Source organism: Lynx rufus, unplaced genomic scaffold, assembly GCF_022079265.1.
Source record: "Lynx rufus isolate CCGP_SWC_20201006 ecotype Redwood Valley unplaced genomic scaffold, mLynRuf1.p SCAF_7, whole genome shotgun sequence".
Classification (NCBI taxonomy): Eukaryota; Metazoa; Chordata; class Mammalia; order Carnivora; family Felidae; genus Lynx; species Lynx rufus.
This window is the reverse complement of record NW_025814889.1, coordinates 40,286,756-40,311,319: the sequence shown is the minus strand read 5'-3', so window position 1 is coordinate 40,311,319 and position 24,564 is coordinate 40,286,756.

Below are 24,564 nucleotides of genomic sequence, written 5' to 3'. Positions count from 1 at the left end.
ATTATGGGTTAAATACTGAAGATGGTAAATCATACAGGTTGGATGAAGTTTGGATAAAGTGCATGATGAAAAGTAGTGGAAACTATGTTTGGAAAGATATGTTGGTATCAGATGGTGGACTATATCTGGTGGATTACGCTGGCTGCCTAGGAGTGGAATATAATGAGAGCGGTCCTTCACCCACACTCACAGACAGGTGCATGGAACTGAGGCAGGAATAGCAGTTACAAGGCTATAGCAGTGGTCCAGAAGAAAGGTGATGAAGACCTGAATTGTAACAATGAGTTGGGATGGAGAGGTTAAACCATGGAGGTTGAATTGACAGGATTTATAATTGATCATTTATTAAGCCAAAGGAGAAAGCAAAGTTCAAGATGGCTTGAAGGTTTCCAGACTGTGAAGTCCAAATCAGGGTGATCTACTAAAAGGAACTGGAAATAAAAGAAAAGTAGCTGACTCTTGAGGGAAGATCAGAAATTCAGTTTTGGAAACAAGCACTGTATCACTCTACTGGGATATCTATGTGTAGATGTGTATCAGCTCTTTTTCTGCAAATGCACGGTTGCAGTTTCAAAGTTGGGAGCTTTCAGAAGAAAGGTTATAATTAGTGCAGTGAAGCTGGCTGAGATTGTCACCAACACATCTGGATGAAAAAGAGGAGAAGAATGGGCCAGAGGAGAGAGGAGAGGAGAGGTAAAATCTTTGGATAAGCTGTGGGTTAAAAAAAAAGATAAAAAAAAAAAGACATTGGAGAGATAAGAAAACAGAGGAGGTGGGGGAGGAGGAAGAGGGGGAGGAAGAGTGTTCAAGAGGAATAATTTGAGAAGCTGGTAGATAAAAAAAGAGTACTACAGTTTCTTGGGAGTTGAATCAGACATTATTAGGTTTGCTGTATGAAATGGAAAATCAAAATAACAGTGGTTTAAAATTTTAGAGATTTGGGGTTTATTCCACATAGAATAAATCTTAAGTAATCAACTGGCTGGCATGACTCCTCCATGATGTCATCAAGGACCCTGACATTCTATGCATCTGCTCCATGACCTTTTGTGAATGTCTTCCTTATTAAAGTTTGTCTTACAGTCCAAATGGCTGCTGGAGCTCCAGCCATCATATCCACACTGCAATAAGTGGAAGAAGGGGGAGAAGGCAAAAAATGCTTGTGTCTCCTTTTTGCACTACTTTTTAGATGATCTCCTGTAAGTCCTATCAGACAGCTTCTGTATCCCTATTATTGGCTGCATTGAGTGGCAATAGGACTGGGAAATGTGCTATTTGCATTGTTGCCCAGAATAAAATGTGAGTCTATTCGTAAGTAAAAGGGGAAACAGATACTGGATAAGTAATTAGTAGGGAACTCTACCATAGAAGCCAAAGGTAGAAAATGTTTCATGTAGGAAAGTAGAGCCAATAGCAGTAGTTTTAAAAATGTGGTCACCAAAACAGCTACTTCAGCATCACTTGTGAACTTATTAGAAATGCAGGCCCTTAGGCCCTACCTTTGACCTATTGAACTAGAAACTTTGAGGGTGGGACCCAGCAATCCATGGGTTTTTTTTCAAGGAAGAAAAAGCAAATTATTTATTGCTTTCCCGTATCCCTTCATTTTCTTACAGTTAATGTGTTACTTTTATAAGGAAAATCACTTATAATTTCAAAAGAAATACAAAGAATAAAGTTAACATTATGTAGATATTTTTCTTTAAAAGGCAGTGAAACCTGATCTGGAAAGCTCTATGAGGAACAAAATGGAAGGTCAAAGGGAAATGTATCAATTAGATGTTAACATTGTGGGTTTGCAATTCAGCCATCATCCTCTCTTCAATCAAGAACAAGTGTTATGTGCTAGGCTGCTTCAACTTTATGAGTGTTTTCAGGACAGGCAGCAACAGAATTTACCTCAGCTGCTTTATGAGAAGGTGAGAATGGCTTTTATTCTATTTATAGAGTTGACCATTTAATATTGAAAGAGAAAATAAGTCGTGCAGAGCAAGCTATCACAGACCCGAAATCAAGAGTCAGATGCTCAACAAACTGAGCCACCCAGGTGCCCCTAGTCCTGCCCTGTCTTAATTACTATATTTAATTGTTAAATTATAATGCAGTGCAATCCATGGGTTTTAACAAGCCCTCCAGGTGATATCTGATGCTCCCTAAAATTTGAGAACTACCAATCAATAGGTTTAAATGCTGTCATTTATCTCAATGGTTTGCTTCAATTATCATGGGTCAGGCAGAGTATCAGGTCCCTCCATCTATATTATATCATTCAATAGATGGTTTAGTTAAGGGACCATATGAGCAAATAATAATAATTAAAATTACACCAAAATGATTGTTTCTTTGGTCTTATTATAGCCCCATGAAATCCTTCTGAACATTCCTTTTTATTTTACAGGATTAAGCAATTATGTGACCATTAAATGATTATGTGACCATTTTGTTTATCTGCATTTTTAGATTAAGAGAGTTTTGACATGAATGAGTTCCCAACTTCTGTGAATATATCTGGTCACATGTACAGTGTGAGGGAATGTTCTAAGAGAAAACACACAATTATCTGCTACTAACTGGGGAAAGGAAGAGACACACTGAATAATCTTATAACTGTCAGGTGATATAACCATGGGCACTTCTCCTGTAACTTCTAGTAAGAGCTGTGAACAGATAGACTGCTTACAGTTTTTCTTAGTTCATATTTCCCCTACAAAAAGACCAATAAATAGGCAAATGATCCCAAAGATTGTTAGGAAACTGAGGAAGGAAAGATCATCGTTCCAGATAATCTTATTACTGGATGATCAGCCAGAAAGTTACCGATATCCTATTCTCATTCATTCATTCATCCATTCATTTAAGCAACATTTTTAAAGTGCCTACCACATCAGGTATGGTACTGAGCGTGGGATACAAAGACAAGTCAGATCAGTGTCTGCTCTTGAGGATTGCATGTGCACTCTCTAAAGAGGAGAGATGGGTGGGAAAGACATATGTCATTGAGAGTTAAGTGGTAGACATGGGTGCAAGCCTGCGTGGAACACAAAGGCCAATTCTTTCTGGGAAGGAAAGGATCCAGGATTTTACTCTTTCAAATGGTTTCTTCTCTAGATTTGAAGTTCTACAGGGTAGGGGTAACACATTACGGAAACTCTTCCTTTCTCTTACTGCATGTCAATCAATGGGCCCTATAAACCTCTAATGATGATAGTTCTGTGGCGCTGTAGCCAATGATCCCACTGTTAGCAAAGTCTTGAATATTCAGAGCCTTCTGCTCTTGCGTGCTTACTCTAGTGTACAGACCCACATTAGTAGCCAAGGGTCAAGCCTGAACCATAACCATTGTTTTCATTAGCTCTGTGTGTGTGTGTGTGTGTGTGTGTGTGTGTGTGCGTGCGCGTGTGTGCACTCATGTGTATGTGCATACAACATCTGGAGAACATTAAGAGAGTAAAAGACCCAACCCCATCATGCTGTAACACACTATTGTTATTGAACCCAGGAATCCTATAAAAGTTGTCTTTGACTCCAGAAAGAATATATTTGTTCCTACACCTGTTGTTGGCTATTACCAAGTGATTTCCTATGGTCTTTGGTCAGATGCATTTTTCCCCCTTATTTTGACATTTTCTTCCCTAAGGTCATTCTGAATTTCTCCCAGACACGGTTCATCCACAAAACATGGTGAGACATTCCCATGACACGGAGGGGTTGGGCAGACTGCTCCCAGGAGTGGCAATCTGCACTGCTTCCACTACTCCTATTGTAAAAATGTCTGCCATGGGAACTGTACTGTAATCCAACTCACCATCCATAAGGGAATGAAAAATAAGGCCTGCAAGGTGACAAAATTGTGTTGACCATGGGACAGTAAAGAACATAGCCCTACCACGATACAGAGTGAACATTGTATGGGTAAGACAGAGATAGTGTAAGGATTTTATAACCATAGGCTAAGGAGTCTGGACTTCATGTGTCCTAACTAGCCACACAACCTTAATCATGTCCCTTACCTGGACCTAAATTTCTTCCTCTGTAAAATGAATCAGGTTGGATTAGAAGCCTCTTGTGACAGGTGATAAAGAGGAGGCACTTAAAGCAGTTCAGTGGTGTGTTGGAAAGGTCATTAGGGAAGAGTAATCAGGACTGTAGAATGGATGGCATTTAGGAAGTATTGGATGCAGGGAATTCACCTAAGAAGTTATTCCAGTAGGCCAGCCTGCTTCCTGCTTGACACCTCAGCCCCTGTCTCCTAAACCTGAAGCTACAGACATTGTGTCTCTGCTGCCACCACTGTTGTGTCCTTCCTCCATTGCTCAGAAGTCCAAGGCAGGGCTAAGTGTGACTTGCTAACAGTAAGTTCCCCAAAGAGTTCAGCATTATGTCTCCTCCTGGATGGTTGTAGGACGGGTCTCAGAGGTGGTGTGTCTGCTGTCTTCCCTGCTGACTCTCAAAGAGCCAGTTAAGTACGTTCTGCAGAAGCAAGTTGCTAGCATCAGTGTGAAGGATGGACCATAGTTCTGTCATGGAACTCAGTTTCTCAAGTGCACAGGCAGCTCTACAAGAGCCAAGGAGGGGGGGCGGTGGGCGACTTTCCCCTACAGAACAAGGGCTAGGTCTCTCCTCAGCCTTTGCCACTGGCACTTGCCAAACTTACTTATCATAACATCTGTGTTTGTGTAGAACTTATGCCCTCAAAGGAGGTGGGACAGATGTTGTTTTATCCATTTTATTTACAAGGAATCGGAGACTCAGTGTTGGGGTGACTGATCCAGTTTACAGAGCTCCAAAGTCAGAGCTGGAATTTCCCCTGAGTCTTCCAAATCCATTGGTTGATTCTGGTAGATGGTCTAACCGGGGGTTCCTGGGAGTCCACCCAACCCTGGAGAGATTCAGTTACTGGAGAAAGAATACTCCAACCTTTCTCCTCGTATCCTCTTATCCTCTCTAGCCAAAACCCCCCATTTCCAGAACCCCCTAGGAAGCCTAGTGGCAAGATAGTCTGGGTGATGTGGCTGAGAAGGGCAGAATGTGGCTCTGGAGAGGCAAATAGAAAGCACCCAGCTCACCTGGCATCCCATGCAGATCTCTATCTCTGCACTTACCACTTGCAGCCAGTTCCCCTAAAACAGCATCCTAAAAGCCTCCAATATTCGGTGCCTGCTGCTCTGGGGTAGAAGGTCATAACCTTCTCTGACATAACTCAGGGGATCAGTGAACTTCGGTTGATGAAAATGTCATTTTTGTTCTCACTCAACTCTGACTGAAATTTAGTGTTATTTCAGTTAGGAAATAAGTAAAAAGCCAAGGTGTATCAGTAATAACTGTGACATTGTCAGCAATAAGATATTTTTATGTATATTACAGATTTGACAAGTATCTGGAAATAGGCTTACATTCCTCACTACTCCAAAATTGCAGTTATTATTAGACTTGCCTATAGATGGTGTTATTTAATGTGTTTATAAAAAAAAACACATCTAGATGGGTGATGGGTACTAAGGAGGGCACTTGTGATGAGCACTGGGTGTTGTATGTAAGTGATGAATCACTGAATTCTACTCTGGAAACCAATATTGCACTGTATGTTAACTAACTAAAGTTTAAATAAATAAATAAATAAATAAATAAATAAATAAATAAGAGAAAAAGGAAGTAAAGAAAAAAAGCACATCATTGTATCACAGATTTGGGTTTTTTTAATTGTTTTTGACAACAACTGTATCTCAATAAAGTTGGTATCCTTTTTAATCTCATGTATTTATACACTTAATTTTTTTTTCTGAGTCCATAGACGACGTCATTAGACTGCTAAAGGGGTCCATAGCACAGAGAAGTTTTAGGAAGCCTTACTCTCTGGGTCATGGCAGATCTTCTAGAGCAGGGGTCTGAGAAAATCCTGGAGACACTGTGACTCAGTTTAGAAAAACTCTTTCCTACAGCTTTGGTTATGAAAAAAATAAATCTCAGATTATATTCCAGAAGGGAAAGTGGTGACAACGAGGAGCTGAATTGCTCAGCAGGGGCTGTGCAGAGATGCAGAAATTGTCATTTTGTTAAGGCTTCTTGCCTCCCCTGGGCATTTGGGTCCAAGGCCTGGGGCTTGGCAAGGGGGAGGGGCAGGGCACCCCACCTACATATGGAGGTGGCATCCTGGAAGGGGCATGGCCACCTGCAGACCAGGTGTGCGTGTGTGGGGTGGGGGTTAAGGTCATTGCCACCCATGTTCATTTTTCCTTTTCTGTGCCTTAGTTCTCCTATGCTGTCCTCCAACCTCCACACACTCCTGATACAGCCCACAGTCAATTCCCACTTGGGGATTTAGGGGCACAGTAGTGAGAGGAAGGGGTGGCAGCCTGGGGAAGTGAGCCTGAGGGGCTGGTGACGATGATGGCCGGAGAGAACCTGGACAGGGGTGGCAAGCAGGGCAGATGTGCTGGCCTTGGGATTCCTGAACAGTTCTGGAAACCCTCCCTAAGAAGAGCTGACAAAGACTGGATTCCTGCAGACATGCATACCGCGCTGGCTTGGCTGGGTTCCCCTACAACAGTGAATCCAAGATGCCAAATGACTGCAAGACACATCGTGGCTTTGCACACCACCAGGAAAGAAAAAAACGCTGCCAATTATAGTTGTGAGGCACCATCAATTGTAAGATGGGTCCTGATTTCAGACCTGCTAACCTGTCAATAAATGTGTTGTCAGAATTGATGGAATATGACAGTTAAATATTTTATTGAAAGGAGAATCCCTCCTCCCAGGGTTGGCAGGCTCAGGAACATTCATATTTCCTTTGGTGATTGTTGGTGGCCTTATTTTTCTCCCCAGTGTGAGAGCCATGACTATCTCCTAGCCTTTCTCTTTCTCCAGCATCAAGCACATTGTCTTTCTCATGGTAAATGCTCTAGAGTGGTTCCTTGTGTTGATAACTGACTGGCTGGAGGTACCAGTGAAACGGTGAATTGATGCAAATGTAGTCAGTGGCATTTCCAGGTGAGGTGGGGAGTGGAGGAAGCCATCCAACCCAGTGGGAAGGATTATTTTACCACTGACATTTTTAGTTTTTTTTTTTTTAGCTCATGGTGATAATAAAAAGCAGATAAACTTTTTCTTAATGTTTATTTATTTTTGAGAGAGAGAGAGAGAGAGAGAGGCAGACACAGAATCTGAAGCAGGCTCCAGGCTCTGAGCTGCTAGCACAGAGCCCTACATGGGGCTTGAAACCACAAAATGTGAGATTAAGACCTGAGCACAAGTCAGAGGCTTAACCCACTGAGCCACCCAGGCTCCCTACACATCAACTTTTAACCTATTTTATTATTATTATTGTTTTAAACCTTCCGCCCAAAATACATGCCCTTAGTGCTTATGCCCAGGGCAGACCACTCCCTCTGCCCCTGTTTGTGTGCCTCACATACATATAGGAAGGGGTGAAAGTGCCAGTTCACTGCCTAATGAACCAAAGCAAAGTCAGCAGCCAGACTTCTCTGCTGCCCATGTGAGCAGTCATGGCCTCTTTGTTTGGGATTTTGTCCTGAAATCCTGCAGATGTTAAGGAGCTCTGAGAAGAGGCACTGAATGCAGAACTGAAATGCAGAACAAATGAACAGCTCTTACTAAGTATTGACATCATGCTCCACATGTCTTCCTATGACAGAATCAACACCACCATTCCCATAAGAAATGATTCCCCAGGGAACCACTGAGGATTTGCTTAATGACTTCTGAAAGAACCTCTGATGTTGGTACCATGAATTGGGAAGGGAGGGTGTTCACACGGGGCTGCTGCCTTTGTAAGCTCTTATCTCAGCCTTGTATCCCAGGGACTGGCCCAGCAAGCTTGGTGAAGGCTGAGCAGGCCATATTTCCCCAGGGATAATAGGGATAGGGAGAGGGGGAGGGATGTGTTGACTGCAGCTTGTTGGGATGACTTGTGAGGCCTGGGACAGCCCTGTGTTCATGAGTCACTACAGCTAAGTTTAGTGCTGGCTTCAGTGGCAGAACAGATGGACAGTCAGAGCAAAGACATTCTGCTCGACTCTAGCCCAGCACAGCCCTGTCCAATTGGTCAGCATTAAGGCTGATCCAGAGCAGCCGGGTCTGTGGTCACACACGCACACACACACACACACACACACACACGCATGGGAACAGTGCTCCCAGGTCCTGGGGATGACAGGCAGAGGCCAGGAACTGTGACTTCTCCATTGGATCACTCAAAAACTTTCACAGCGCACCAGTTACGCAAAAGAAATACAAGCCCCCTCCCCTTCAAAAAGCGCACAGTCCAAATGGAGGATAGACCATAATTGCACTGTTGTATCAACAGGATGCCAGCAGATGGCAAGTGGATGGGAAATAACAATGACTGAAACTTGGACAGTGTTTTGCGATTAAGAAAGACTTCTCTCAAATCTATCATGGTATTTGCTTCAAATGGTCTTCACGTGAAATTGTATTATCATCCCCAAGTTACAGATCAGCACAGTGGGAAGTAAAATAAATTGCCCGGTGTCCCTCCCAGTGGAGACAGAGCGAGGGAGCTGGTGTCCAGCCTTCCTCCCTCAATTCTCAGTTCAGAATCTGTTTCACACCACTCTGTTGGCTTTTTGTGTCAGGTTTTTTTTTGTTTTTGTTTTTGTTTTTTAGGATGGGTTATGAAGTACAGGATACCCATTTGCTCTGTTAGGAGACAGTGTGGTTTAAGAGCCTTGGTTCAGAACAGTATTGGTAATTTAATGGTCTTGGCATCTCCTACTTCATCATTCCCTCAGCCTCTGTTGCTAACTTAACATTTCATTGGGTCCCCCAAGAAATAGTTGCTTTTTTTCCTTCCTGGGCCCAAATGTGCTTTATGCTGTATTTGTTTGTTTGTTTGTTTGTTTTTGTTTTTTTAAGAAATGTAATTTTAGGGGCACCTGGGTGGCTCAGTTGGTTAAGCGTCCAACTTTGGCTCAGGTCATGATCTCACTTTTCATGGGTTTGAGCCTAGCATCAGGCTCTGTGCTGACAGCTCAGAGCCTGGAGCCTGCTTTGGATTCTGTCTCCCTCTCTCTCTGCCCTTCCCCTGCTCCCACTCCCCCCTCCCCCAACTCTCTCTCTCTCAAAAACAAATAAACATCATAAAAGTGTAATTTTATTGCTTTTATGTTCACAGAGTATCTCTGCTAGTAGAAAAGATAAGGTAGGAATACATTTGATTATTCTACTTAATAAATATAGATGTAGAAAAGACAGATTGATATAGATGTACAGTGATATTCTTTATTACCCAATAAGAAGATAGAAATCGCTAGTGATTATCACATTAACAGCATGTAGTTTAACAGCAATATTTGTATGTAACAATTTTCTAAGAGCTCCCCATGCTTACTTATTTTTATTTTTTAATTGAGATATAATTGATGGATGGCATTATATTTAGTCTCAGATGTACGATATGATTTGATATTTGTATATATCATGAAATGATCACCACAATAAGCCTAGTTGACATTCATGACCATATATATTATGCATAGTTATGAATTTTTTTCTTGTGTTGAGAACTTTTCAGATTTACTCTCTTAGCAACTTTGAAATATACAATACAGTATTATTAACTATAGTCACCATGCTGGACAGTGCATCCCAAGATTTATGTATTTTATAACTGGAAGTTGGTTCCTTTTGACTCCCTTCACCCATTTCCTGCTTTATCCTCTTTATATGCTTCCCTGCTTCTTCAGAAATCATATTTTTCTCGACCCCTTGAAAAACCTGTGTCCTGGACAAGGTGATAGGCAAGTAGGTGGGAAAATGTTGGTATGATTTTTACGGAGTTGAGAAAGTACTACAAAACCTCACTGAACCACTTTGCACCTCCCCAGTGCCCCTCAGGACAATGGTTAGATTTAAGCATAGTGGCATCCCCTTCACCCTGCATTCTAGAAATTCAGGCCCACATGCAACCTCTTCAGGGAAACCCACTCATCCCCTAGGCAGGGACAGCCCAGGATTAGTCACCCAGGTGGGAATCCAGACTGCAGGTTGTTTCAAGTCTTTTATGTGCTTTTTCAGGCAAGAACTTTGGAGATCTTATTGTTCTAGGATCTGTTATAATCCTCTGATGGCCACTTCCTGGGTGTTCTGGCCTGAACTCAAACATACTCCCTATGTTCCCTTCAGACATGGCTTTTGCTCATTTCCAAATTCCAGCTTTTAACACAAAACATAAAGGTGTCTGTAAGGACGAGTTCTGGCCACTCTTTGGATCAGGAGCAACTAATCCTGTTGGATGTCACCTCCTAATGAGATGATTTGGATATCTTTGGGATGTGGGGAGAGAGTGGGCTGAAGGGGAGGGAGAATGCATGGGGGATGGTGTTGGGTGGGGGTGGGAATGCCGATGTTGGTTTATTGATGGTCAGCGGGATGACATTCTTGTTTCATCACATGATGAGTGTTTTCAAGGCACTGAGCCAAGGCCAGTCATAAACCTGTCTAGGGAAACATCTCCGTGAAATATTCCTGAGCTCACAAAGCAGATGTCTACAGAGGCAACACGGCTCACCTGATTCACTCCTTGAGGCAGCCATAAAACATGTGATCTGGAGAAGGTGGAGGTGGGTGGGCTCATTGCAGTCAGTTGATGACAGAACCAGGATTGGAACCTAGGTCTATTGAACCCCAAGTTCATGTTCTTTTCACAGCTCCAGAGTGTGGACACTCTGATGATAGCCACTGTCAGTTCCCTGACTTAGTTATGTTCCTTTTCTGCTCTGGGCTTCAGGGTCTTCCTCTGTAAGATAGAGTTTTGGAAAAGCTGACCATATCCCCAGGGCATGGAGGTCTGCCTGGCACTCAGCAGGCACAACATGAATACTTATGGAATGAATGCCTCAATGTCCCATGAATGTCCATTCTCATATTAGCTCCCTGTCTTTAAATCTGCTCTCCATTCCTCAATACGTGATCTTCCACATTCTGCCTATCTTACAGGGGGAGCTTTTAAAACAAAGAAACTGTTTCTAGTTCATTCTGTTAGTATTATGCCCACTGCAACACTCTTGTGACAAAAGAGGCATGGCTTGTTCATATGTGGTGGACATATGGAAACTTCCGGGGTTATAGTCTTTCCACTGGAATGATGGTCCTTTTCTACCTTGTCTCTTATGCTTTGGGTCATTGCTTTGTATCATATTAATGTGCACTTCTTTACTTGTTATTGTTTTAACTGCATGAGAAGGTAGATATCCATAAGTGTGCATATGGGTTCTATTCCTAAGTATAGTCGACCTATGTTATTTTTGCTTCCCTAACATCTGTTTTATCCTCTTTTAACCCCTCAGTTTTCTTTAGGTAACACCTTTTCCCCACTCCTATATATAATGATTAGAGCAGACCCTACCTGCTTCAGGTAGAGATAATTAGGGTATTAAACCCTCAAGGCCACAAGGCTTTGTTCAGCACTGGACACATGATCCAATAATATCTAAAGAGATCCAGTTCTTGATGAAACAACCAGAAATAAGTATTTATCTTTCTCATGGACTTGTTTCTGTAGATGGAAGCCTGTACTACCAGCAGACAACCTTCCTACCTCTACCATGAGGGGAACGTTTGCCTAAGAATGGAGCCTACACAGAAGAAAGCAGAGCTGAGAGATAAAGACATGGTTTGAGGTCCTGGAGCCAATTGCACCTGAAGTCAACATCCCCCAGGGTTTTAATTGTGTGAGCCAATACATTCATACTTTCAGTGCAGCCAGTTTGGTTTGGGTTTATTGTCACTCATGACTGAGTGATAAAATTCCATTGCACTGTGAAGCTCTGGGTAGCCCAGATCCTCTGCATCTCTCTTATTGTGAGATTTAAGTTGAGGAGATGCTGAGCCCTGGTTTTGTCCCTGTCTCTGGTCTGCCTGTTCAAACACAGCTTTGCATAGAGCTTCCAATGAGGATGGCTTGGGGCTTTGGGGTTGCTGAGTGGAGCCTTGCCTGCAATTATCTGCCACTGAAACTGCTTCTTATAATCTTCATCTAGTTACATGGTTGTTTTCATGTTAAACCACTGTGCCATGTTCCATAGAAGGTTCAAATAAACCAGATATTAAATTCTGTCATTTAGGGAAAATAGCCCCCATTTTATATGTCATCTTATCCTGGCCTTTTTGTTGTGTTCTCAACTTTAGGGAAACCAGTTGCCTAAGTTATCCATATGTTGAATTGTCTTTCTTTTCTTCTCTATTATATTCCAATTGATTTTCTCACATTATAATTTTTTCTGCATTTGCTAAGATTGTCTTGAGTCCTTTCTCTATGTTAATCCTTTGGCTTTCTGAATGGATAAAGAAATTGTGGTTTATATACACAATGGAGTACTACGTGGCAATGAGAAAGAATGAAATATGGTACTTTGTAGCAACGTGGATGGAACTGAAGAGTGTTATGCTAAGTGAAATAAGCCATACAGAGAAAAGACAGATACCATATGGTTTCACTCTTATGTGGATCCTGAGAAACTTAACAGAAACCCATGGGGGAGGGGAAGGAAAAAAAAAAAGAGGTTAGAGTGGGAGAGAGCCAAAGCATAAGAGACTGTTAAAAACTGAGAGCAAACTGAGGGTTGATGGGGGTGGAAGGGAGGGGAGGGTGGGTGATGGGTATTGAGGAGGGCACCTTTTGGGATGAGCACTGGGTGTTGTATGGAAACCAATTTGACAATAAATTTCATATATTGAAAAAAAATCCTTTGGCTTTCAACTACAACTGTCCTTTTCCTCACTGTTTCTTATTTATTTATTTATTTATTCATTCATTCATTTTTTTATTTAGTTCTTGAATAGTATTATTTTTACCTCAAAGTTTTCTCTTAGATCTGCCAACATCTTATTTCACTTATTTTCTTATTTGGTTTTTAAGCTATTTTTAAAAACTTGGTTTGGGTTCTTATTACATTTTTCTAGAATATGAAGCATTAGCACTTTGATTCTGTCCCTTGAATTATGTTTCTTCCACACTGAGATCTCTTCTTCCAAATTTTGTGTTCTTATTTTTGTAGTTTTCACACAACGCTTGACGTGAGTGAGTGGTTTGCTCTGATACCTGTTCTGATTCTAATTGCTCTGATATCTGTAGGGGATCTTGGCTTAGCTCCTTTCCCTTCTGTGTATGAGAGCTGTGTGTCTTCGCTGTTTATCTAGGTCTGAGAGGTTGAGAATTGCATTCCATCCACTTCTCTGTATGAGAGTCAGAGCTAAGAGTCAGCTGGAGCTATGCCCATTTCTTTAATGTCTTATACCACAATGTGTTCCCTGGATGGCTGTGTCTTCTCCTGTCCTGGGATGGCGCCCACCCCCCCACATTCAGAACAGGTCCCAAGAGCATAGCTTCCAACAGGGAGGGCCAATGTAGGTTTATTACTGTATCACCCCCCTCTCTTTCATGCCCTATTTACTCCCACCCAGCAAGAGAAAGGTAAACATACCCACTTCATCCACCTCTCCTTATTCAAGAGGTCTAATAAGATTTCCAGTATTTTGTCAATTCAGTAGCTCTGTTTCAGGGGTGAGAGGATGCCAGAAATTCCCTATTTTTATCCTTGGGTTCCACCTTTTGAAGTTTTTAGCTTGAGGTTGTGTCTTTTTACTTGCTTGACTGCTGATAGTAAATTTCTGCTGAATTTTAATATATTTGTTCCCTAAGTCAAGTGCCAGAGACATCACCAGAGGCAGCATGGCATCACCAAAAGAACAAAGGCTCTGCAGCCTGTCAGATCAGCTGTGGGACCCTGAGTCTCTCTAAGACTCAATCTATTCTCTGGTCATGAGAGTAGTCACCTCTGTGTCTCAGGTAGGAAAAGTACCGGGTGCCTGGGTGGCTCAGTCAGTTAAGCGTCCAACTTTGGCTCGGGTCATGATCTCACAGTTTGTGAGTTCAAGCCCTGCATCGGTCTCTATGCTGACAGCTCAGAGCCTGGAGCCTGCTTTGAATTCTGTGTCTCCCTCCCTCTCTGCCCCTCCCCAGCTTGCTCTCTCGCTCTCTCTCTCTCTCTCAACAATAAATAAACATTTAAAATTTTTAAAAAAGAATAGTTACACTTAACTTGCAGAACTGTGGTGTGGTTAGGAATGCAGTATGCAATGGAATGTCTGGGTGGCTCAGTCAGTTAAGCATTTGACTCTTGATTTTGGCTCAGGTCATAATCTCCTGGTTTGTGAGTTCAAGCCTTGCATCAAGCTCTGTGCTGACAGCATGGATCCTGCTTGGGGTTCTTCCTCTCTCTCTGTCCTTCCCCTGCTTGCACTCTTTCTGTTTGTCAAAATAAATAAATAAATAAACATTAAAAAAAGGAATACTGTATGCAAAATACTTGGCACATGATACACATTCAAAATTGTGACTGTACAAATTGTCAGGCCAAGCAGGATGGGCATCCTTCAATGAAGTAGTGTAGAGCATGAGGGGTGATCATTTTGGGGTCATGGATTACTGTGTGCACTTTCCTGTGCTGTTTATAAAACTCCTTGACAAAATGTGGAGGTGGTAATTATGTGGAGATAGCATGCCACCTTTGCCTTCATATTAGCCTGACCTGGTGATTTAGTTGTTCTCTTTGAGTACCTAACCGGGGAGTACATGTCTTCATCAGGGTGTGCTCTTGGTTCATCACATTTTCTTTCCTTATTTTCTTCTACAAATTCTTTTATGAAAGTCACATATGGCCATAGTCAGAGATGTGATTTGAGGCAGAGGGGCAGCGTCTTACCGTTCCTGGTACAGCTAGGATGATAGCTCCGCATTTTTCTCTACCATATTTTGTGGCAAATGGTAAAACTTTTGAAGTGATGAAATGTTCCTGCCTAAACTTGGCCTGGCCTTGGATGGGGCCAACACTTGGAGCTGTTGATGCATCTGCAGGCTCTCCTGGGGGTATGCCTCCCAACTAATAAAAAATGTCTATAGGATGGAGGGAGTACAGAGATCTCCCTGGCACAGTCAGTGGCCTCTACATGATGTGAAGATTGAAAGTATACATGAGGAGGATGTATGACTTCTTAAGTAGTACCTAAGCGGGGGAGGTCCTGGATGGCTCAGTTGGTTAAATGTCCAACTCTTGACCTTGGCCCATGTCATGATCTCACAGTTTGTGAGATTGAGACTTGTGTCAGGCCCCCATGCTGATTGTGTGGAGTCTGCTTGGGATTCTCTTTCTGCCCCTCCCCTGCTCTCTCTCTCTCTCTCAAAATAAAAAAAATAAACATAAAATAAATAAATCTTTAAATATTAGATAAGGAAAATCATATCTTTCAAATTTCTGAAAGCTCTGTCTCAGAGTACCTGAAGAAAAAGTAACGACTCCGTAAATGAAGTTTGTTCATGTTGTTTTCTTGTAGTTGTGTTCATTTACTAGTTAACAGAGCTTTTGTGATGCACGTGCACACACAACTAAGGAGTTGGGTGATCTTCCTCTGTAAGATGTATGCTTACATAGGGGAAACTAGGGACTATATCTCCTCTTCATCTTTTCTCCAGTTCCTGGGCACCAGGAGAGACTTAATCTCTTTTGTTGAATTACATACAACAGGATGCCTAGAGATATGTGTAAGACAGTGCTGGCACAGAGTTGGTATTTAGTAAATGTTTGTCGAATGGATGCAAATGAATGAAAAAAAGTCTCCTTTTAAAAAAGGAAAAAGAAAATGAGCTTGATCCTTAGTATGCAAAATACAGATTAGCCACAAGGGACTACTTCTCAACACTAAGCAATGACAGACTCTAAAAGAATTGAGAGAGCAAACTGATGGTTAGCAGAGAGGAGGTGAGTGGGGGATGGGTGATTAAAGTTCAAACTTATCATGATGAGCACTAAGTAATGTATAGAATATTGTACACCTGAAATTAATATAACACTGTACATTAGCTAGACTGGAATTAAAAACCTTAATAAAAAAAAAAGAAAATAGAGAGAATGTAGGCTTTTGTTTTTAATAGTATGAATCTAGAGGCAGAGGAAACAAATAAATGAACTTTCTAACCTCACATACTCCTTGGACTCTAAAGGTTTATTGATGAGAATCTTTGCTATTAAAGAACTACAGAAAGATGGTTGTTTTCACAAGACATTTGTGTCACAAATTCAAAGAAGCATAGGACTTTGTGAAAGTAAATTAAAATAAATAAACCAACAACTCAACCCAAGGCTGGACAACCTAATCAAATTCCCGTGCTTCAGATTTAGACCCTTGTTGGCAGTCAGGATCCTGTGTACTCAATTTGCTCATCTAGTTAGAGTAGACACACAACCTTAATGGATGGAGTTGCGGATATGGACACTCAGAATAGCTTGTACTCTGTTACTTGTGAAATACAATTCTAGTATCTTTGTTTCCACATTAATGTTGAACTTTATTGAATACCAACTCAGGGAATCCTATGGACAAAGGAGTGAACTGGATTAGGTTGTGAAAGAGAGAGTGTCTGGGGGCAGTCTGTGTGTTGCACGGGACAAGGGAAAGGGTTGAAAGAGTCCACATTTTCTGACTCTGGATCTCTCACTTGTTGACAATACTGAGCCATCTCTTTGTAGCTATTAACACCCAATTTCGCACTGAAATACTCTTTTTTTTTTCTTTTTTTAGAGAGAGAGAGAGATAAAGAGAGCATGAATAGGGGAAGAGCAGAGAGAGAGAGAGAGAGAGAGAGAGAGAATCTTAAGCAGACCCCATGCCCAGTGCAGAGCCCAACATGGGGCTCAATCACTCAATACTGGAATCATGACCTGAGCCAAAATCAAGAGTTGGAGGTTCAACTGACTGAGCCACCCAGGCACCTTGGGACTGAAGTATTCTTAAGTGGTTTTGCACATTAGTTCTTTCCCCCTGAAAGCAGACAACAGCCCTTATACTCTTTGATTCTTCCAAGTGCTTAGGTCAGTGCAAAAAAAGGGCTGACTGATCACTATGGATTGACAGATCTTCATTTACTAAGTGTAGCACTAGCATGCCTTACACTTACCATGAACCGAGTGTTAGATGTCAGACAGGGCCCAGCATGGAAGTCACCCATGAGAATAAGCTGACTTAGCTCCTAGAGATTTCTGGTATTCATGACTTTTTATTTTTGTCTTTGGTAGGGAGAAAAATTAGGGAGCCAAGGTTATTTGGGTTGTCATCAGGGAAATAGGAAGAATGGTGTAAGAAAGCAGCAGTTATAAGTGTCCAAGAAATTTGGGTAGACATGATTATGGGCTGGCATTTTGAAGGCTGGATAGAAATATCTTGTGTGTGTGCACATGCATAAGAATGTGTTCAAGGGCCTATGCTAGTAACGTCTAGAAAGACAAGAAAATGTGGGAAAAAATCCGTGACATATAATTTTTTGTAATAGTTTATAAAGGAAAAATATAGATATGACTATAACTGCAGTTAGAGCATCTTTTCTGCATCTTCTCAACTATGACATTGGCAAATAGGGACAGGTCAACATTGAGATAACAGACCATCAAATCAAAGAGCTGTGGGTGTCACAATGGCACCGTCGCTGCCACTCCAACCTCATGACCCAAAGATCGTTACATCAGTGTTTGACCCAATATGGCACCATGCTGGAATTATTAGCCAGACATTGTTTTCACCTCAGGTGTCATGATAGATGGGATTATATGACTCCTGATCAAGACCATGATTTACGTGCCATACAGTGTACTTAAAAGCAACCAGCATCCTTGAAAAGATTGCATATGGTGGATTTTGTTTTGTTTTGTTTTATCACCATTTTTGCACATTCCTCCTTCTCAGTAGCCCAGGCTAATAGGAATGGCAACTATCTGCAGCCAATTTGCATTGCTAAACACTAGTAATCTGTGCTTGTGGGTCAGTGTGTGAATGTATGTGAGAGCAAGACACACAAATACGGAGTATGGATAGAGAAAAACATCTAGGTATCTGATTTTGAAGAGCATTTAATAATACTGATTTAGCTACTTACTGCTTGGGCTCCTATAACCGCAGAGTCAAATTCTCTCATTCTTAGGACTTTTTGAGCATGGCTGAATCCCTTTCTCAGAGAAAGAAAAGATGCAGGCTTAGGTTCAGGTCAGATTTTATTATTTCATAATTGATCTAGACAGAAGGAAGTTTTTAAACTAGGCTTCACATAATGAGGCAGAATTTATGAAATGCCCCTTGGATCTATCACCAGATACTTTTAAGAGAGAATTAATCATAGACCCCAGAGAAAAGGGCTGCTGGAGGGGAAGCTTGAGGGAGGGGGATGTGGCTGAGCTTGGCAGAGGGAAAGGAAGAGAGAAGTGGATGGAGAACAGAGGCAAAGTGCCGCATTACCTCATCTCTCCAGTCCTGAATTCCTTCACAGTCTCTGTTCTGCTTTCCAGAGGGACTGGGCCAGTCTCTTCCTCTTCCAATCCGTCCTGAACACTGTGGCCCTATTAATCCTCCTAAATCACTGCTTACTTCTCATCACTCCCTTCTAAAGAGTCAGAGGTGACTCCCTATTGTCTGCTAAATCAAATCTGGCTTCTCTGCCTCATTTGCATTGACTTCCGGAACTCGTCCCTTCCCAGCCAGTCCAGCAGCTCCCAGCCACCACCTCTCAGTAGCCTCAACTCACTGTGTCCTGCACAGATCAGAGCTTTCCCACCTCTGCATGTTTGCTCCTGCTGTTCTTCCTGATGGGAATATTGTGCTACTTCTCTACTTTTACCTCCCTCTCTTACTACTTGAGTCTTCTCTAATGTCTCTCTTCTCTGAATCCAGTGGTGTGCTGGTAGATGTTTAACAATAGGGTCTCTAGTTGTGGGGTGGTGGGGTAGGGTGAGAGAATAAGTGCATTCATAGAATGTGTAGCATACAATTTACAAATAATAAAATATATAGTACTCTTTATTGTCAGTTCTATGTAGTGAATTACATTTTACAAAATGTTTTCATTGAAGCTTGTCAAACTTTTTTATCTATAGCTACCCTATGATCACAATTAACAAACAAGCATTGTTCTGACATGAATACTGTTGACACTTTAATGAATAAAATGAACAGGAAACAACAAAGGTATATGTCGCATTTCGCTTGCTCATCAATGGCATGAGAGGCTTCTTTGCTGAATTGTATAATAGTTTTCAAATGCTCGGGGTGTGTGTGTGTGTGTGTGTGTGTGTGTGTGTGTTATTCACAATGTAATGATTACAAACACTCCTAATTTAGTGTGTGTTATTTACATTTTCTCCATCACTTTGCTGAGTCTAGACAACCAAAAGGCAATAAACCAAGCCTTGATATGTAGCATTTGCCAATTTCTGTTGCGTAAATAGTCCAGCCATGGCCAGTTTCAAGCCACCAATGTGACTTTACATAATATGATGTTGGGAGATGTGCAGCAGCACCTTATTATATAGTGTTTCCATCATACTTTTTTCAGATATAACCTCAGGTGCACAGATAACAAGAAAATGGCATAACATAATTAGAAAGTGAAGACTTTTGAACATTTACTTTTGTTTTGAATATACTGAACTGTAAGCTTATATAATGTAATTTTCAATATTGGCTGACAAAATTCCTAAAAATTTGACAACTGGGCCTCACAAGCGGATTCAAGCTGTCAGTACAAGTTGGCTCTATCACACCACTGCCTGACTTCAATATCTGGGAAATTAAGTGCCAGGCAGCATGTGAGGCATTGGAGTAAGAGATGAATAGCCCATCCTTGTCCCGAAGAATTTCACAATCCAGTGGGGATGATAGATAAGTCAACAGATAATATCAATAGATTTGGACTGCAGTGGAGGCAGAGGAGACTTCTAAGGATTATGGAGGCTTGGGGAGAGGAGGCCATTAACTCTTGGTGGTGATCAGGTGGGTTACACAAAGAAGATAGTTTTACATGGAATCCAGAAAGATTATGAGGAATGTGTCAAGTGGAGTAGATAAGGCTGGACATTTCAGGCATGGAAGAGGAAGTAGGTGTATAAAGACCCGTGTTCTTACCAGCACCAGGTAATTTGGCATGACTGGAGACAGGGAGATGGAGATGGGCATGGCTAGGGTTGGGGAAAAGCCAGACAGGAGACTGTTCAGGAAAACTGAAAGATAATTTGAAAGCATTCATAATCATGACCACACATATCAATGTTTAATTACTCCCTATATTTCCCTTGGTATATATTTTCAAAATGTTTCTCCTCATAAAGATAAATCTTAGGGTGCCTGGGTGGCTCAGTTGGTTAAGCATCCCACATCTTGATTTTGGCTCAGGTCATGGTCTCACAGTTGTGAGATCGAGCCCCACCTTGGGCTCTGTGTTGACAGTATGGAGCCTACTTGGGATTCTGTCTCTCCCTCTCTCTCTGCCCCTCCCGTGCTTGCATGTGCTTTCTCTCTCTCTCAAAATAAATAAACATTAAAAAATAAATCTTTATTTTCACCATGTAATACTAACTCATTTATCTGCCCTACTGACTATGCAGAGAGCCAGAGGAACTTTTTGGATATTGGCACATGGGACCTTTGTGGAACACATTTTTTTCTTCTTGGTGTTTCAATTCCTTTGATTTCTTTTATTTCAGATAATGATACAAGACTTTTGCTCCCCATTATTTAAGCAGGAAGACAGAGAAAGTCCAGAGTGGTGAAAAGCTAAAAGAATATTGAAAATCAGGTATTTCTTATCTGTCGGGGCCACATAATTGGCCAGTGGCAGGACTGGATGAAAGATCCAGTTTTTTTTTTTCTGTCCAGGCATCTACCCGCTAAATCTGTGATTCCACCTTAATTCCAAATCTTAGCCACACATCATTCACCCTCCTGAATGGTTTTATAGTTTCCTGTGACATGGTGATGTGGAAAACATTTGAAATGTGAAAGGACATTAAGCGAATCAGAGAGCTGGGTTGGTTGGCCTAAAAAGTTGAGCCAGCTTGAGCAAGGGGCACATAAAACATCTAAAAAACAGTCAAAATCTTGTCAGAAACATTTGGAAACCAAAACCTTTGAACCCAGAACTGTAAAGGGAAGATCTTAAAAAATTGTTTTGCTTTGTGTGTGTTCAGTATATTCAATTAATATGAAAGCTTGGTTTCCAAACATATGGAAGAGATTTTTCATCAAAAGAAGGACTTTTTACTGGGTTTCAAATTTCTAGTTGTTTCCTGTCACTTGATATAAAGTATCTGATTTTCAAGATTTTTTTTAAGCCAGGCACAAAAGTAGATAAAATTGCTTTGCCTTCTGAAGTGAGATGGAGGTATATTTGTGGGGCTTATAGAGGACAATGTGACAAATCAGTAAGGGCTTGAGAAGACGAGACCAAATAAATGGCAGGTAAGCACATTCACTTTCTTAGTGGAAAAGGTGACAAATCCTACAGGGAAAGGATTCTTGTCGCCATGGTGAATGGTAGAAAGAGTCCAGAAAGAAGAAAACTGTGGAAACATTTGAGAAAAATCTCCTGAAGCTACGTACATGGATCAGGACTACGTACAAGGAACAAGTGGTAGGATGTATTTTCATGGGCTGTATGGAAACATCCCTCGGCATCAGTTTGACAAGTAGAAAACCCACCTCAGGTAGCCCTTCCCATTTACCTTCACAGTCCTCAAAAGATCCAGTTTGGTCTCCCAACTAACCACCAGGATGATGCCTAAAAAGCTCTTCATGCTCAAGATAAGGAGTAAAGGGAAATGTGAGTGGTATGGCTTCACTTTGGCAGATATTGTTGTCAAATTCTCTTGCAGTTTGGTCCGTGAGGACGGAGACCACACCCAACATTGGGTCTGCTCTTATTGCATGCAGTGTGTACCTATGTTACAGCAGTTATTATATTGCTTTGTAACTTTCTGATTACTGATCTCTTCCTCCACTGGGCTGCAAGGACCTTGATATTAGTTGTTGCTTCTCATGCATTTCCAACACCAAATACAAGCTTGTACATTAAAGAGTTTAATAAATACATACTGAATGAATTTTTTAAAATGAGTTAACAGTAGGAAAATAATTTTTCTCTTTCAATTACTCTTTTTAAGATGGAACATTGGTAAAAGGTTCATTCCAACTGTCATATTCTACACTTCTCTACGACTCTTCTCTCTTCCACTGCAGCATTACCTCATAGGGTCAGATATCATTGCAGAAACTGGTCTGGGATCACCCGGCAGAAGAACCAAGCGGCCCTCAAAGATCTTGGAAGGCAGGAGGTTTATTTTACACTGGTGGGCTCAGAGGAGATCATTCTCCAGAGGTCTGAGCCCAGAGCATCAACAGAGGGGACAATTTATAGTCTGTTACTTCCGCATTCCTCATTAGGAGTAATTTGACACCTGAGGCAAGAAGGGTGGGAAGAAGAACCCAGAAGGTTAGTCTTCAGGAAGGGACTGAAATTCCCTTATCAGTCCTCTCAGCCATCATATAACAGATTTTTCAACTACTCAAGAGAGTCTCTTTATATGCTGTCAACTATTACTGATTCGAAAGCTAAATCCTGACGATGTTCTTCTCTGCCTTCATTTATTCAGACAAGGGTAGAAAAAAAGTGTATATAAAAGTGGCCAGAAGTACAAAAATCAAAACAACAAAAAATCAAAAACAAAAACAAAACCGTTTTTTGAGTTTTAAAAAGAGATTTAGACTTATTTCTTTACTTTAGCAGTTTGGGGTATATTATAGAAAAATTGGGCAGAAAGTAGAGTTCTCTCATACTGTTATGCCCTGAATTCGTGATCCCCCAAAGACCACCAGGGAGCCGAGTCCGATGCAAAAGCAAAGAGCCTTTATTCGAGCTAGCTCGAGCTCAATCCCCTACCAGCACCGACGCAGCGGTGAGATACCGGGGAGAGAGAGCGAGTTTCAAAAGCACAAAGGTTTTATTGGGGCCTAGGGGCAGTTGGTGAGGTAACAGCTGTGGCCTCAGCCGATTGGCTGGGGAAGGGTCGGAGTCCTGTTACGCAGGTTGCGGGGTGTGTTTTGATCGGGAAGTTTGGAAATGGTGAGCAGGAGGTTACTCAAGGGGAGGAGGCGTGGTCAAGGTGAAGGACACAGAACAAGATAGAGTCAGTCTGCTTAGGCCCGCCCTTTCAATACCTTCCTATACCCCTGCAGGTTTCCCTACTACTAACAACTAGCACTCCTGTGGTACAGTTGTTACAACATTAGGACACATTATTGAAATATTATTAACCTAAGTCAGTAGTTTGCATTAGGGCCACTCTTTGTGTTGTGTACATTTGGGTTTGGACAAGTGTTTAATGACATGTATCCACCATTACTGTATCATACAGAACAGTTTAATTACCCTAAAGTTCCCCTGTGCTCCACCTATTCATGCCTCCCTCCTTCTTCTTCTCTCTCAAAAACCACTCATCTTTCTACTGTGTCTATAGTTTTGCCTTTTGCAGAATGTCATTTAACTGAAATCATATAGTAAATAGCCTCTTTATATTGGCTTCTTTCACTTAGAAATATGCCTTTAAGTTTCTTCCATGTCTTTTCATAGCTGATTGCTCATTCCCTTTTATTGTTGAATACTATTCCATGGTCTGGATGTGCCACAGTTTGTTTATCCATTCACCTACTGAATAACATCTTGGTTGCTTTCAAGTTTGGGCACTAATAAATAAAGCTGCTGTAAACATATATGTGTAGTGATGAAGTTTTTGACTGACAGTGGGGTTCGTGGGGTCTGGAGCCAATGATCAAGAAAGCATTGTTGAAGATGTCTTTGATGCAAAAAAGGTGGTTTTATTAAAGCATGGGGACAGGACCTGTGGGTAGGAAGAGCTGCCCAGGACCATGAGGAGAGACTGGTTAAATACTATGGAGTTGGGAGAAGTAAAGTCCAGGGGAAGTTTCCAGGGAGATTTTCAATGTATCATTCAGGGCCCATGTTTCTTTATTGACCGTGCGTCTAGATGATCTATCCATTTCTGTAAGCCAGGGAGATTTTCATATGCTAAAGAAGACAGGATACTGGAGGCCTACCTATTGTCCAGTGGAGGTTGTTTTCCCTCCAGCAAAGCGTTAGCATTAAGACAGTAGGGAGTTCCAGGAGAAACATTTTACTCAAGAATTTGTCAATGGGCCGCAGGTTATAAGGAAATTGAGTTCTATCTGCCATTTCCTTCTGCCTTTATTTTCCACATCATTATGGAGGGGTGATGTTGGGCCTCTAGGAAAAGGAGTCTATAGATTTCTCGAGATTAAGCTGTAGATAAGATTGCCTTTTTCTTGTGATTTACTAAGATATTCGTAAATAGATGGAGACTCAGGTCCTATAGGACTGTGATCTCTCTCAGTTAACCATTTGTTTTCTCCTTTCCTTTGTTCTTGGGCAGCCAGGAGTGCCCGAGGAATGTCACACATATCCCACCTGGTGGGGGGATGTTTGTGGCCTGTTAGCTTGCCTTATGCTCCATCATCATGTAGGTTTTTGGGTGAACTTAAGTTCTCAGCTCACTTGGGTAATACCAAAGAACAGGATTGTGGAATCATATGTTAACAGTATGCTTAGTTTTGTAAGAAACTGCCAAACTTCCAAGTGGTTATACCATGTTACATTCCTACCAGCAATGAACGAGG